The following is a 15,892-nucleotide window of genomic DNA, read 5'->3' as shown; positions in this document are numbered from 1 at the left end:
GTGTTTGATGAATATTCAGAAGGTCATATTATTCTGCCTTTCAGCTCTCAGGATTCTGATTCTGTCGAACGTTTTCTTCGTCCTTCAACATCGACCTAAAGTCTCATTCTACATTAACACGAGCCAACCAACTCCATTAGCAGCAGAATGAAAGCGTCTGCCTCCAGGAGACGTCTTATCACTGTTTCTGAAGCTCTCTTATCATCAGAGGTTCTAATTATAACCCAGTGTTACATTTTTTTTTATTAAAGCTGACGGCATGATTCTACAGTTTTTTGGGATGTTTTTGGGGTTTTGCACACATTATACTGAAAGCACAATGAGCTCGCTGCTCTTTTGTTTAATCCTTGCCCTGGGAACCAAGCTCATTAAAACACCACTCCCGTCTGGCCCGCGACCCTCCACAAACGGCACAGTTTGGATCCCGGCCAATCATCTTTGTGGCTGAGGTGCGGGGTCGCCCTCTGAGGGGGACAACAGTGAAGGATTAATCTGGACAGCCGGGTCCCTCTATGGGTCTGGAAGAACTGGGTTGGCAGGCGTCCAGAGCTGAAAATGGGCTCTTAGCAGTGGGAACACTGGGGAGCATTATGGGACTGGGAATAGAGGGTTGTTGTTCGCTCCTTTGTGGGGGGGGGGAGTTGCTCAAGAGGAACATAGTAGAAGGACCTCAGACACCGAAAGTCACATTTAAAGGAAGAGTCTCACACCCTAAAATATATAAAAGCCCTTATTTTTGTCCTGGTTCCTGTTGTTAAAAATCAAACTTCTATGTTCTTATTCGGCTTCTGTGCATTAATAGACACGCATGCAATATAAAAAAAATTCACACCAACAAATCACACTCCAAACAAAGACACATTAATGACAAACACAACCACAACACACCAACTATATGAATAACTAATAAGGTCAAGCGCCAGAGTCAAGGCGGTGCAGCACTTTGAAATATCTGAGGAGGATTTAAAGTGCTGAAGTCATCGGATTTGTTCCAGACGGCATTATTGAGTGGAACAAGTGGTAGGATATCTGTGTGTGTCATGCTTTGTTCTTATTTTCTTCTTCTTTTTATCTCTTTGCTGCTGGATGTGGTTGTTGGACATTTCATGGAGGTTTTGCATGGAGAGGCAGAGACAGCAGGCTGGGAAGATGATGTCACACTTTTTAATGGTTTCATGTTTTTATTTATTTATTTTTATTTTCTGAGGTGTGTTACTTCTACAGATCAACTTGTCATGCACTTTATGCACTTCCACACTTTTACCAAAAGTTGTAGTACAAGAAATCGGTCTTGGTCTAAAGCAGGGATGGGCAACTTTGGTCACGGCAAGGGCCACATTCATTTAATTCTCACTGCCAGGGGGCCAAATTGTAGAATACAAACGATTACAGTCAATTATGTCTCCAATTTAACTCAACATATACCACTGATCAAATATTATTATGGACATATTTCTGGTTTTCATGATTTCATGGCAGATTTTGTCATGTTTTTCTTCATGTTTCCAATTAATTGATATGTAAAAATCTACCTGAGAGCCACGTTGAGGGTTGATGGGGGCCTCGTGGCCCCCGGGCGGCCAGTTGCCCACCCCTGGTCTAAAGCATTTTTCCTCTGCCTTGTCTCGGTCTCAGACTGGGTGGACTCCGGATTTTAAATCAAGACCACCACTGAAAGGCTAATCTTCCATGTCATTACTGGTTTCTTGTCTCATTCTTGCCCTGCCTTGGTCTTGGTCTTGGTCTTGGTCTTGGTCTTGGTCTTGGTCTTGGTCTTGGTCTTGGTCTTGGTTTTGGTCTTGGTCTTGGTCTTGGTCTTGGCCTTGGTCTTGGTCTTGGTCTTGGTCTTGGTCTTCACCACGACGGTCCAACACATCGCCCACAAATACTGCTGACGCTGCAACAATCAGTCTGACAATCTCACAGTCCAACAAGACCCACGAGATACTTGGAACTCCCTCACCTGAGGAAGGGGCTCACTCCCCCCCAGACGGAGCAATGTATTGTTTTCCAGATGAGGACCATGGCCTCAGAATTGGAGGCGCTGCGTAAATTGTTTCAGTAAGATACAGTACAGCAAATAAAGAGGCTGAAGCTCAAGATGTAAGACAGAGGAACAGTCATATCATTATTTTCCAGAAGCCTCTGTTAGTCAGTGAATATTACAAATCCACAAATCCACAAATAAATGTATAAAATCATCTTTCTCTGTGGTGTAACTGGGTTAAAGTTCTGATGTGTTTTTCCATAATGTTTAAATCATCTGCTGCAGACAGGAAGTGTCCACGCCTTGAGAGGAGAGTCTTACTGAGTGTTTGTGTCTGTACTGTAACGTCTTTGTGTCTACGTCCGCCACGTGCTCCATGTGTGTTATCTGCGCTGATTTTTTATTTTTTTTCTTGCAGAGGTCAGAGGGGAGGCTTTGTTCTGCCTCGCTGTGACGTCACCGAGCCGTCAGCTGAGGGCTTTGTTACAGTTTCAAATGAATCCTGTGTTCTGCACGGAGCGGCGGGGAGCTCTGAGAGGATTATCAGCAGGCAGGAGATTAAATATTTATAACAGTTTTTTAATAACATGCGTGTGAACGTTGGAGTGAAAACGCTCTTATACCTTCACATCTCACCCCGGGAATTTTTAAGAAAGCATTTCAATGATGTTGATTCAGATCTAAGCGATACAGTGCAGCATTTTTAACACTTAAGATTTCTGTTAAACAACATTCTTGTTATTCAAATGTAAAGTTTATGTTTTTGCCTTAGGGTAGATCAAACATGGTTATGTCCCCTATATGGAGACCCGTTGTGCAAGAAAACATGAGGAGGTGCCCTGCAGGATGCCCTCCAAGCACAGAATAAATGATTCAGAGCCAAATACGCTGCCCTACATGCTACATGCTAGAAATAAAAAAGAGTTCATGCAGCTTGTTTCCTCCTCCAGGTGACTTGAAGTTACACAGCTTTTATCTTAAACCATATCAGTGATTCTCTTTAATATAGAGTGTGCATGAGCATTGTTTTCTGGGAATGAATTCTCTTCTGATCATTTAGTTTGCTCTTGTGCAAAATTTCATGCATAACCTCGCTTGTCGCCTGTCTCCATAATGCTTGTGGCCGTGAACCGTGGCACGAAAGTTTCCACCATGGCCTCACAGACAGCTGTCAATCAAAGCAGTGCAACAAACTTTTTATCTAGGTCACGAGTCAAGATTCAGACACTACATTATAAATATCTTGCTCCAAATGCTTTCAGAATGAGATTTCAGAGAACTGTTTATGTATAAAAATGTATTTTCATATGACGAAAAGGCGGCCATGTTGTTTCCAGTTTGAATGCTGGGGAAAAAAAAGCATTTCCTGTTAATCATGGGAGAATCCAGAACATCCAATCAAATGGTCGATCGCGCAGCTCACATCGCACTCATTTGAATATTGTTCAATGAAGTTCAACTTTTGTTCCACCACTTTCTCGCATCTCGTGCCTGCACATGCTCGCCAAACGTCCCATAATCAGAAGTCCAACCTGTCTTTTCTTTAATCAGAACGTTTTTGTTATTGTTTTTTGCACAGAAATGTACAGTGTTACACACACACACACACACACACAGCACATAAAGAAGAAGAAGAAAAACCTGTATAATAGTTGATGTGAGTGAGACCTTATTTTTATTGTATTTGTCACATTATGTTTTCTCCCTGTATCCGCCCATGATGTCGTTCTCTAATCAGCTCCTCGCCTCTGACTCCACACAGGCTCTCTGCTGTAAAACAAAAGATAACAGGCTGAGTATCTGCTCTCATGTGTTCTCTGTCTGCAGGCACAGAACAAGCTTCACATTTACACTTTGATAAGATCCTGACGCCCTGCAGTACTTTTCCTATATGCACATACAGTCTGTCAGCTCAGCGGCTGAACTGAACTGCTCTGTTATGTGTTCAGTTCATTTCTGGCTGCTTTCTCTTTTATTGAGCTGCTGTTTTCTTCGTCTATTTTAAAAGCACATATCAGCTCATATTATTCAGGCTAACTTCTCAGATTAATGTCCCTCTGTTTTTCTTTTTACAGTAATTAGAAAAAGTGTAGACATAAAAATAAATTATTTCTGGGGAGGTTTTAAGACAGTGAGGCTTATGGGCAATAAATATCTTATTTGTACATCATCAAAAATGCTCAGAGCTTCCACTTTTTTTAAGAAAAAGAAAAAGAAAAATCCTTGAAAAAGGATTTTATAGTGAGTATGTTCTTCTTCTTCTCTCTAGTTCTTGACTAAAACAGCTTTTATACACAAGGGGAGGAGCCGGCCGTCCCGTCCATGTAAACACGGCTCTGACAACAACACAGCCAGCGGGACTCGAGCTTCTCCCTCATTGTAGACAGTCAGGACTCAGAGACACATTTACACAGGACACACTGGATTTATGATATATTTATATGTAACATGTCGCACATTCTTTCTTTTATTCATCATATAAAATAAATATAATTTATACAGTTTGAATCGTCTTTTGCAGCTGACTGTTTAACCATCATTCTATCGTCATGATAAAGAACCTCGTGATAGCGTTGTTACAGACTCTCTGATTGGCTGCGGATGATGTCACACATTTTTAAAAGCTCCTCACTGAGGAAGTTCGCAGACACATAAAGAGAGGTGATAAGAGTGGAGGACCCAGTGACCTGCGTGCTGGTCTAATCGCCGCCTGCAGGACTGAACACACTGACAGTCACAGGTTCACTGAGCTCGGCCTTGTGATAACAAAACAGAACGATGGCACAGTTTTCAAGGGCGACACATTTGTGCACTGCTCGAAAATAACTGAACAATTCTCCCACAGAGACGGTGAGAAAAAAAGAAAACCTTATTACTTCTGTGGTGACAACAGAAGAGATTTAATTTACTCTGAAAAAGACTTCCCATATAAATGTGTTTCCTTATCGCTTCCTGTCATTGTTATGGGCAGATTCCTGAAGAACTAGGTCACAGGTTTCCCTGCTCATCAGGAGCTACTGAGTGCACCTGATGGCTGGTGATGATCAGCTGATGGCTGGGAGGCTTCATAGGGAGGTCGATGTTTTCCCTGCTCAGTTGGATGAAGTGTCTCCAGGGAAACAACACCCTCAGTTGGCTCTCTGTCGTTTCTGTTTGAGTGAAAATCTAAATCCAGAAGAAATATTTCCTTTTTGTCACTTTCTATTCTGTCCTAATTCCCCTTCTCTGCCCAGTGACATGTGCTTCTCTTCTGTTTTGGCTCCAGTTTTCTCATTTTGTAGAAATCAGTGGGGGGGGGGGGGAGGGGGGCTGTGGGGGGCTATGCTCCTTCCACCACCTTTCAGCAACCCAAGGCCCACTTATTTTCAACATCTTGTGACAGACATAATCATAGCAAAGGCCATTTGTTGCTAAATCAATCCTTTAACAGGAGCTCCTTGGTGTGTGGATCTTCAGCTCCCACTAAGGGCTGTGTGGTTTTTTTAAACACAGACAAGGTTGTAGCTGTAACGAGGATTAAAATGAAACCATGTACGAATTGAAGTAATTTGTTGTTTTAGAAAGAGGCCTTTTCCTTCTATTCAATGTAATGACATGGAAAAGTAGCCAATCATTGGTGACCGGTCTTGATTTAAAGCCAGGTGTGATTGACAGGAAATGCTTTTTTTTTGCCAGTATTTTGATTTTTCATGTATTTCGTTATTGCCTTCGATTGTCTTCCAACTTCTAGTGGTTAGGCATTCATGCATCAAAAATCCAAAAAGTGTTGGTGAAGATTATCATGCTTAACAAATTGTGCAAGAATCCGAAACACTTTATTTGCCACAGAGCTTATTCTCCACACTAATCCAAAATCCAGTGGAAGTATCACATTGGCTTTTTGTTTTCGCAAAAACCAGTACAACGTTAACTTCAGGGCTGACTGATAAAAATATGTTGTCCCAGTAGTACTCCATGTTGGCCACCAGCGGCGATTCTGAAGTCTGTTGGGGCCTTTGGCAAAAACTTTACAGGGGGCCCCTCCGACCAGAATTCATCAATATTATGTTACAAAAAATCTGACACGCGCATGCAAAAGAAAAATCTAAATTCACATTAGTATAACGCTGAAAACATAAATATAAAGAGCATTTAAAACGATGTCATTTCAAGTTTACAGAGGGAAGTAACGAGGAAAGGCCTTTGCACACTGAGTCCGTTTTGTTCCGTTTTGTGTAATTTACGCGCGAAAAACGATCTCATGTCGTGTCAGTCGTGTTTGCACAATGACACTGAAACTTTTGCCCATCTTATCTTTTTTTTGGGACAGGTTCTATTTCCTTTTTTCACATCCATCCCTCTGTGTTCGCATGTCTGTAGTGTCCCTTCCTCAAATATGCTGCCAGCTATTCAGGATTGATTGCTTTGTGGAAAATGGTGGTCTTCTTTTTTTTTAATGTTTGGTTCCGGTATATCTAGATCTATCACCTTTAATGTACAGTTATTCATACTGCGTCTATGATTATATAAAAATTGCATCGTTTATTCAGAGACTAGATTTTTGCTGCTGAGAAATGAGACCAACACTCTTTAACATCCTACACTGAAAAATGAGGTTTATTTTCCGTATTCCTGCGAGTATGTGCTGCTTTATGTTTGAGTCACTGTCACAGGACGCATGGAGCAGCAGCATGAACATTGTGCTTTTTTCAGAAAATAGAAACACGGAAACTTGTCTGTGCTGACTGATGCGCTGCACACAGAGACAGCTGACTTCTGGCTAACAATAGAAACTATACAAAAATCTATACAGCTCCTCTTCTGGGGGCGAGAAATGACAGCTACGCTAACAAGTGAGCGCAGAACCTGGTGGAGTCTTCTGACTTGTTGAAGGCAGCCTGACACATTAAGTTTGTCTTTAACAGAGCAGGAAGTTGATGCAATGTTTCTTTTCTCTACCTTTTTCTTTGTCTGTATAAAAATCTACAACATATCTGCTGTTGTCAGAAAGGAGAAGCAGTGTAAGGACATTTTTTGACAGTTTTTTACTTGTGTATTGTGTGTGTTATGTGGGGGCGGGGGTGTGCCACATGCCCGCTGGTAAAGCCACTTTGCAGAGTGTGTACGTGCAGCGAGGCACAAGGGCACACATGAAGCCGCAGGTTGGACTTCGGCCAGAGAGACAACACTGCAGCAGGTTCAGCAGAAATGTCAGGATGCAGTGCAGATGTTTCACTCCATCACCGCATTGGGTTCAATATGTATCAAGTCAGCAGCTCCAGCTTGTGGTGTGTCTTTGCTAGCAGAAAATAAAAGTTTGAACGTCGTCAAAGGGCCAAAGAGAATAGATTCTGTCAGTTTAGAAGTGGAAAGGCATTGTTTATTTACTTTATTTATTTGTCTGTCATATTCAGGCGAGAAAAGAAGCATATTTTTCCCTCGTGAGGATCAGAACTGGTATCAAGGTGCAGTTACCGTGCAGGCGTTTGTCCCATTTGATCAATAAACTTGTTCTTTTATTGGTTTTTATAGGGCTGCAGATACATTGTCAAGTCAATCATTAGCCAAAAAACAAGATAAGCATCTAACTTCTGTCTTGTTTCACTTCCTTATGAAGCTGGCTAACAACCTTTCCCTCACCTAAAAGTTCTGACCTCTCCATTTAGACTTTTCTTAATCTGACTTTAGCAGAAGTGCAACTTTAACTGTTCCCGTCTTGTCTCTCTCTCCTTCCTTTTTTGCTCCAGTAAAATGTTTGTTTCAAATACTTAGGAACAAGCTGCACACATTCCTACAGGGAGGAGAGGTTGAACACTTGTTTCACTTTGTTCCAAAAATCCCAAACTCTGCAGAAACCTTGTTGCAGGTGAGTCAGACCTGGCCAGTGATCGGCTGCCCCCTGCAGCTCAGACGGAGGTGTGCCAGCCTCTTGTCATCCAGCCAACACTGAAGAGTACTTAATATCCTGAAATAGAGACGTCGGCTTTAAGTGGATTCTTTTCCCAGCTCTCTATAGCTGCAAATAGCCCTTTACATTAGACTGTATGGATGTGAATAAAATATGGCATTCAAGCTCTCACAGTGAAGACACTCATGATATCCCAGCATCTTTGCATGCAAGAAAATATACAGTAAGTGCAAATGTATTTTTGTCTGACCGGGCGATGCTCTAAAGGGAAGGAATTGCATTTAATTTTGTTTTGGGTGAAGGATAAATAAACACATCTAATGTTTGCAAGACAAACACTGACTATATACCATCCAATGCTTATGACTCCGTCCCTGCTGCACTTTGCATCTTCCTCAGATTGCTCTCTGGTTTTCACAGTGAATTGCAGATGTAGAAAAACGTGGGAGTGGAGACACACAATAATATCCGCGGGGGCCAAACAGAGGGCAGCTGCAGCGGAGGAGTGAGTAACTCAGGCTGTTGCTGTGGCAACCGGCCAAACACGGCCGCGACCGTCCCCCATCACTGTCAGATACTGGTGTTACAGCCACTCCAATAACACCAGTAAAACATGTGATCCTTTATTTGATGATGGGTGGATGGATGAAGATGAAGAAAGAGTTGATTTAAGGGATTATGCTACAAATTTACCACATTTGAATTTTTGTGATCGTCAGGAAGCCTCAGATGAAGTATCTATAATTTTGAATATGGCGGCAATACCGGAAATGTTGTAAATGCAGGAAATAGTGTAGTGTAGAGTGTGGCTGGTTATCTCTATATGTCAGCCCTGTGATTGACTGGCGACCAGTCCAGGGCGCACCCCTCCTCTCACCCAATCCCAGCTGGAATCAGCTCCACCCCCCGTGACCCTGAACAGGACAAAAGCACTATAGATAGTGGATGGATAGAGATGATTGATTGGCTTCTTGACTAAAATGTTTCAGCTACTGATTAAAAAGTGTCACGTCGTGAAGGGTTAAAAAGATTAGAGGAAATGGAAGTTTTACAGTATACTTTCTTCTCTATGTAGACATGTTGTTAAAGAGGTTACTCTAGGTCTGATGTGAACAGGATTATGTAAATTCTGCCTCAACTGGAGCGTGATGTTCCTTTTTCCAAATGTCTGAAATCCTCAGGCTGCTGGGTCAGAGCAAGTTAAAAAGACAGAGGAGTGGATTTTTTTTTTTTTGGAGGGTTTCAGGTTGAAATCCTCGTCTGTAGTTGGAGGAAAATCTTTTTGAAATAAAGATAATGATCCCATGATGAAGACACTTAGAACCAGTTTGTCGTTATATTCCGAAAGCAGCGCCTGATGCAGCCCATGAAACGTAAATGTAGCATGCTTATGGGCTGATATGGAAAGAAAAGGGTATTTGATGCAAACAGAAGAAGCAGCACAGTGGGAGAATTTGTTAGGAATTGAAAAGTTAAACACTGAATGAAAGTCCCGCCTGTATTCCCCAGTTTGAAATCTGCCACGGTGCATAAACTCTGTTCACACTCCGAGCCGCTCACAGTGCAGAAAAGAGGACAGAATAACTCTCCAGCTGTCATGAGCAGGAGCTGAATTGTTGTCTGTTTAGATTTCCTGTGAAAAAAGAAAAATGAGACTCTGTGACCACTGCAGCAGGCAGATGGACCCTGGATGACAGCCAGTATTTCCAGCTCAGCGAAGAGACATTGGGATGCTTCCCAGTAATCCCCAGTCCTCCCCTGAATCCATCGACGGGGGGGGAGGTTGAAAACTAAACCAGATGTGATCATGTGCACATCACCGAGACATTTTGAGTATTTACTCAGAAGGAGGACATTTAATAAGAAGAATCTTTTGTTTTTTTTATTCTTACAGATCGTATTCCTGAATCCTGAGGCATGCAAGAAGACGATTAAAGAAATAAATATTAGAGGGCAAACAAAAGGAATATAAATCCAGTCGACCTTTAGACCTTAAAGCTGCAGTCTGTCACATTATTTCATTGAAGTTTTGGTTAAAATTATACATTTTGATTGTTGCATTTCACTAACAACATCAAAAATGGTCGTTTAAGTAATCGTGTGTCCGGTCTGCGTCTGACTCAAACAACCAATCAGGTTGAGTCTGCTTGTAACTAGCCAATCACAGCGACTCCTGTAATGAGAATCATGGGTTGCAACCTCAGACTGTAAATATTAACGGATGAAGCCTGAGTGACGTCACCCATGTGTTCCTGCAGGGGGCGCTGGAGGCTCATCAGCAGCAGCCACCATGTTGGAAATCCTGTCTCAGCCTAACTTTGAGTCAACCTAACGACAGGCTGAGAGCTGGAGCTGAGGCGGGTTTTAAGCCTTTTGACGAACCGTGACACCTGTCAATCATGTCAGCTACGAGCCGAACTATGGAAAACACGTATCGTTCATAAAATCTGTACAGTGTGTGTCAGTGATGACAATAACTAATCAGACCTATTTCATTTTCTGTACCAGGCTGTAAACATGTTTCTGCTGTTAAAAGTGCTTTTTTGGCTGTTGTGTGTATGTGACTTCCAGTGTTCTTGCAGCCAGCCTCTAGTGGACACCCGATGAACTGCAGGATTTTGCACTTCCGCATTGGCTTCATTTTTGAAGACTGGAGGTTGCCGCTTGTTTGCAACAGTCAAGTTTCAAAATCAACAGAGAGAAAAGTGTCCCCACTTTTTGTACGGGGGGGGGGGGGGGGCGCCATAATTTTCATGAACTCAAGTTTCCAGGAGGAGCTTTGGTTTATTTCTGTTCTTTTTATGTCTTTATTTAAGGGCTTGGACAGTGGATAGAGTCAGATATCAGGGAGAGAGAGAGAGAGAGAGAGAGAGAGAGAGTGTGTATTAAATTTTGGCACAGGAGCCACAGGTCAGACTTTAATCCAGGTCGCCTGCTTGGAGGATCATAGCCTCGCACATGGGGTGCTCACACTAACCAGCCATGTCTTCAGCCACATCGGCATTTTAATGTGCCTAAAAATACACCTTTGAACTGCTTTTTGTGTATGTGTGTGATGTAGAGATGCTCATATTGAGAAGCTCTTTTTTGTTTGTGTTTCTGTTTAGCAGCATTTCAGGGGATTTTATAACCCGGTTGTGATTCACCAGTGAACACACGCAAGGTAAACATAACAGAATGTCAAACCCGATGACCCCTCTGTTGCGATGCTCATTGTATCTTCTGCAGAGGTCAAACAGATTATAAAGTGTTTTTGTTTTAACCCCCTCAGCCCCCGCGGCCGTAGCAGCTTACGTTAATCGATGCAGGCTTTTTTTCTCACCTAGAAAAGAGGCTCTGGGAGTATTACATAACCCTCCTCCTCCTCCTCTGTTTCTGCACCGCTGCACAGCTGACAGCACCAGGGACCCTGCTGCTGCATACTGCATGACATAACCCCTCCACACATCCGACTGCATGCTGTCCTCCCTTCATCTCTCCATGTTCTCCTCTCCGTTTTTACCCCCCGGGCCCTCTCTGCCTCGCTCTCTGCCTCGCTCTCTGCCTCGCTCTCGTTTCACAGTGATTCTTCTGTGAGTCTATTTTTACACAGAAAAAAAAGCAGACATTCACTCAGTTTATTTATAGGAATTTATTCATCTTCGAGCTCCGCACCACCATTTTGGCTTTCTCAGAGTCACATGCTCACTGTGACTAATTCATGTGTTGGTCTCGGCCCATTTTGGATGTTATATTCCTTATGATATAACCTCCCCCCCTACACACACACACACACACACACACACACACACACTCCCCTCCTCTTTCTCTTCCATTCGTCCCTCCTGATGCTCTTCGGCCTCGCTGCCTGACTCTCTGGTCAAACAAAAGGTTTCGTTTTGACATTTAGTTGAAACCTAAACCTTAGACAATTCAAATGTAGTGTCTTAGTGTGTCTTGATTTGTGATATTGTTTAAACCGGCTTTGTGGCTCCTTCAATTAAATGTTTTCTCGCCTCACTAAGGTCACATTTACACATTTATGTGACTGAAAACGTTTTCTAAATCGTTACAGGAACAAAAATAAAATCAAGTAATAGCATTATATGTGACGATAAGATTTTAAAAGATCTTCTTATGTTGTAAGTCGGTTCTGTTAGGGATAGATTCCCATGGAAACCAGGTAACAGGTTTCCCTGCTCATCAGGAGTCATTGAGAGCACCTGTGATGTTCTCGCTCAGCCGATGGATGGTGACAATCAGCTGGGAGGCTTCATAAGGAGGTTATGGTGTCTCTGCTCTGTTTGGACGAGTGTCTCCAGAGAGTCAGCACCATCAGTTGGCTTTCTGTGATTTTGTTTTTGAATGCAGCTCTCACTTGTGTGTTTGTTTTGAAAACACTCCTTCCATTACCGCTCTGTCCACAGACTCCCACTTCTCTTTTGTTTTGACAGAATCAGTTGGTTGGCTTTGGAGGGCTGTGTTCTTCTGCCACCTTTAAGAAAAGCCTGTTGTTTTTTTCCCCCCCAAAAAAAGGCTGGAAATTAAATAAATCTTGTTCTAATTATAAATCTTTTACACAAGCCTTTCAGGAATTAACGCAAGATATGTGTGTATTTAAGTATCAATCGATTGCTACAGATCCAAGATAGATCTAAGAAAGATATCGGCCCTATATCGGTATCTGATTTTTTTCTCTCCATTATATCGGCCCCAAAAATCTTGAATCGGTCGGGCTTTATTGGAAAGCCCTGGTTTCACATCAAATGCAGATTTTAATCAGAATTTACAGCAGAATTTGTGATTTTTATTTTAAAGCTAAACGAGGCTTTACCACTCAGTGTTTTATATCTATTGAATCATGACCTGTATTTCATATTCTTCTTTTTATTACACCGTCTATTCTCCACAGCGATTTAGTTTAAGCCCCTGTTAAGTCATCACAGCCGGGATGGTATTGATGCTGGCGTTCCAGTGAAATGTCCTGAACATTTATCACGTCCATGTTACAATTATGCAATAAGCACAGAGCTTTAACACGCCACTGTCTGCAGCCACTGTGTGTGTGTGTGTGTGTGTGTGTGTGTGTGTGTGTGTGACTGGAGCCTCGCCTAGAGCAGCTCTCAGCTTCCACCCCATCCCCCCTCCTCACCCACTTCTGCCTGACAGGCTGCCTGCTGAGCCCGAGCATGTGGCGCCCTCTGGTGTTTCACGTGAGGCAGGCATGTCCCGTGTTGAGATGCTGGTCCTCAATGAGACACTTCTTTTTTTTAATTTTTTTTATTTTTGAAGGTCAGAGGACAAAAACATCTGCAGGATAACACTTTGAAGCTGGCATGGGGATGAGTGTGTCTTTTCACTTTACTCCTTCCCTTCTCCCGGCTGCTCCTTTAAGATCCTGAAATGTAATGTACATCAGTTATAATGTGAGGAACTTCTTTTTAAGGTTTGCCTCTTTATTGATAGAACAGCTGAAGAGAGAGAAAATGTGGGGAGGAGAGAGCGGGGTAGATGTTCATTTAAAGGCCGAGGTCGGGACCGCGCCAAACCGCACCTTCGATCACCAACAAGAAGAAAGAATACCTACAGCTGATCGCTTCACTCCACTCTGTTTATCTCAGCTCCTTGGACCCTCCCTCCCTCCCTCCCTTCCCTTCCTCTCACCCGTCTCATCTGTCTCCATATACAACATGAATTCACATGTTGTGTTTCTTGCTTGTGAACCTGTGGCCGATGCATTCAGGATTGTAGCCTCTGTTTTTGTCCAGATCATCACACAGATGTTTCTGAGAGCACAGATGTTGACATTAGGGCCCGAATGATATGAGATTTTTTTGGGGCCGATACCGATACCGATATTAGGGAGAGAACAAATCTGATACTGATATATTGACCGATTTCTCTCTTTGATGTATCTTCAATCTGTGTGAACACATTTTATTCAATTGATACAAATTAAATTAAGTTATCAAACACTTGTGGAAAAGATTTATAATGAACACAAGATGGTCACTCAACTGGAAAGTAACTGCGCATGAACGTGCATCACAGCTTCTCACTATGGAGGGCTTGTTGATGCTTCTTGTAACCCATACAGCGCCCTCTGCTGGTGAAAGAGAACTGCTAGTGTAATTCAACTGAAATGCTGTTTGACTGGTGAATAAATGTAGTATGAGCTGCGATACAGTCACGCTACATGCAAATATCCGCCGATATAATCAACCGTCCGATTTATCAGTCGGGCTCTCGTTGAAATCTATCTTTAATTTTTTTGACTTTTACAACACTGTTGAAAAAAGTCTTTGCACACCTGAATGTGTGACAGGTGCACCAGAGGAGGGGGAAACTTCAGGTCAATGAGAAAAAAATCCTACATATACTGTCGCTTTATGCTGACGTGTTTATTACATCACACAACGTTTCAGTCTTAACGACCTTAATCAGGTTCGACTTTTACAACACAAAAAGCATCGGGGCCTCTTAAATGAGATCTGGCTTTATTTGTGGAAATGTGCAGCAACCCCAGGCTAGTAAAAAGGGACTGGGCCTTAAATATGGGATGGGCTTTTATTTGAAGTTTTACGGTTAAAAAAAAAACAGCAAGAGGTTCTAAATGTTTCATTATTTGCCTCCATAGACTTTATTTTCTTGTAGCTGTGACAATTTCTGGATGTTTAGTGAGTCGTATCCATTAGTTTCACTTTCACTTTAAGCCTGTCTTTAAGTGTTATTAAGCAGATTAAAACCCCTCTTACTCTGTACCCCTCCAGCGTGTAGTTTGGCAATGCATCAAAGACGCCCAACGTGGCATGTGCAGAAATTCTCTATGACGAGGGAAAAACTTGGCAGTCTAGGGATTTGTTCTGCTCCTCTTCCTTTTCACACATACTGAGACGCTGTGAATGAAAAACAACATTTTTAAATCCATAAAATGTAAATGTGTCTGACCTCGGGGTGGCTCTGCTCAGCGTGTTTCTGGAGGGCGGACGTGAGCTCGAGCTGAGAGAGAGAGTCAGTGTTTTGGCCGCTCACAGAGCTAAAGGTCAGCGGGTCCCCACACATGGAGAGTCTCTCTGCGGAGGAGGCCTGGCGGTCAGAAAACCGGCCAACGTGACCGTGGTCTCGTCCCAGTCCGGTTTTTCTGGCTGGCGTTATCATCACTGGGAAAACCCCCTGAAACCCTTCGAGCTGCATCTCATCATCAGCTGTTAGTGTGTGTGTGCAAGAAAGCTTCCCTCCTTCTGAATCACAACACTGTAAAATATTTTTTTGTGGATCTGAGAACTTTAAATGTTTATCTTGGGAATCTTTGATCTACCAGGTTTAGCCTTAAACTGAAAACACAAACTAATGATTCATCACTTGTAGGTAAACTAATGAAATCTAGCGTACGTGTTATGGTTCCCTACTGTGGTCCCTGGTGATCGGCAAGGATGACGTAAACACAATCTGAGTCACTGTTTTCATTTAAAAGACTTCATTACTTATTTTTGCATCAACTCAATTGAGGGTGCAGGAATTAAAAATGACTCTGCAATGCAAACTTTGCACCCTCGTAAAACTGTGTCTGCTTTTATCTCAAAATCAGATTTTTTTTAAAACATGGCCCCATTGCTCTGTCCTGTAATAAAACCTTTTCCTCTTGTTATGGAACGCTCTGTGACAACATCGTCATCTTCATCATGTAACGCTTGCTCAGCTGTCCTAAATCTGTCTCCCTTTATCAGAGGCGGATAGGTTAATCTAATCGTAGAAATCACAGTTAAATCTTTGTGCAGATATTTGTAAAAAAAAACAAAAAAAACCTGCTTTGTAACTGAGTGCACGTTTGATTCCTGCAGCAGCCATGTGTCCTGTCAGAGTGCCCTTGTGCGAGAGACACCTGCTCTGGTTGAAAGCATCAACTGAAATTTTAATGCCCATCCTACAGCAGAGAGAGTGAGTTTGTGGTCCATGAAAAATCTTTTATCCAGCGTTCCCCTGACGATGCGTTCTGTTTTTCTTAAAATAACCCGGGGAAAAGCATTTTTAAAAGTTTC

Source organism: Labrus bergylta, chromosome 18 (genome assembly GCF_963930695.1).
Source record: "Labrus bergylta chromosome 18, fLabBer1.1, whole genome shotgun sequence".
In the NCBI taxonomy this organism is placed as follows: Eukaryota; Metazoa; Chordata; class Actinopteri; order Labriformes; family Labridae; genus Labrus; species Labrus bergylta.
This window is presented reverse-complemented; position numbering follows the sequence as displayed.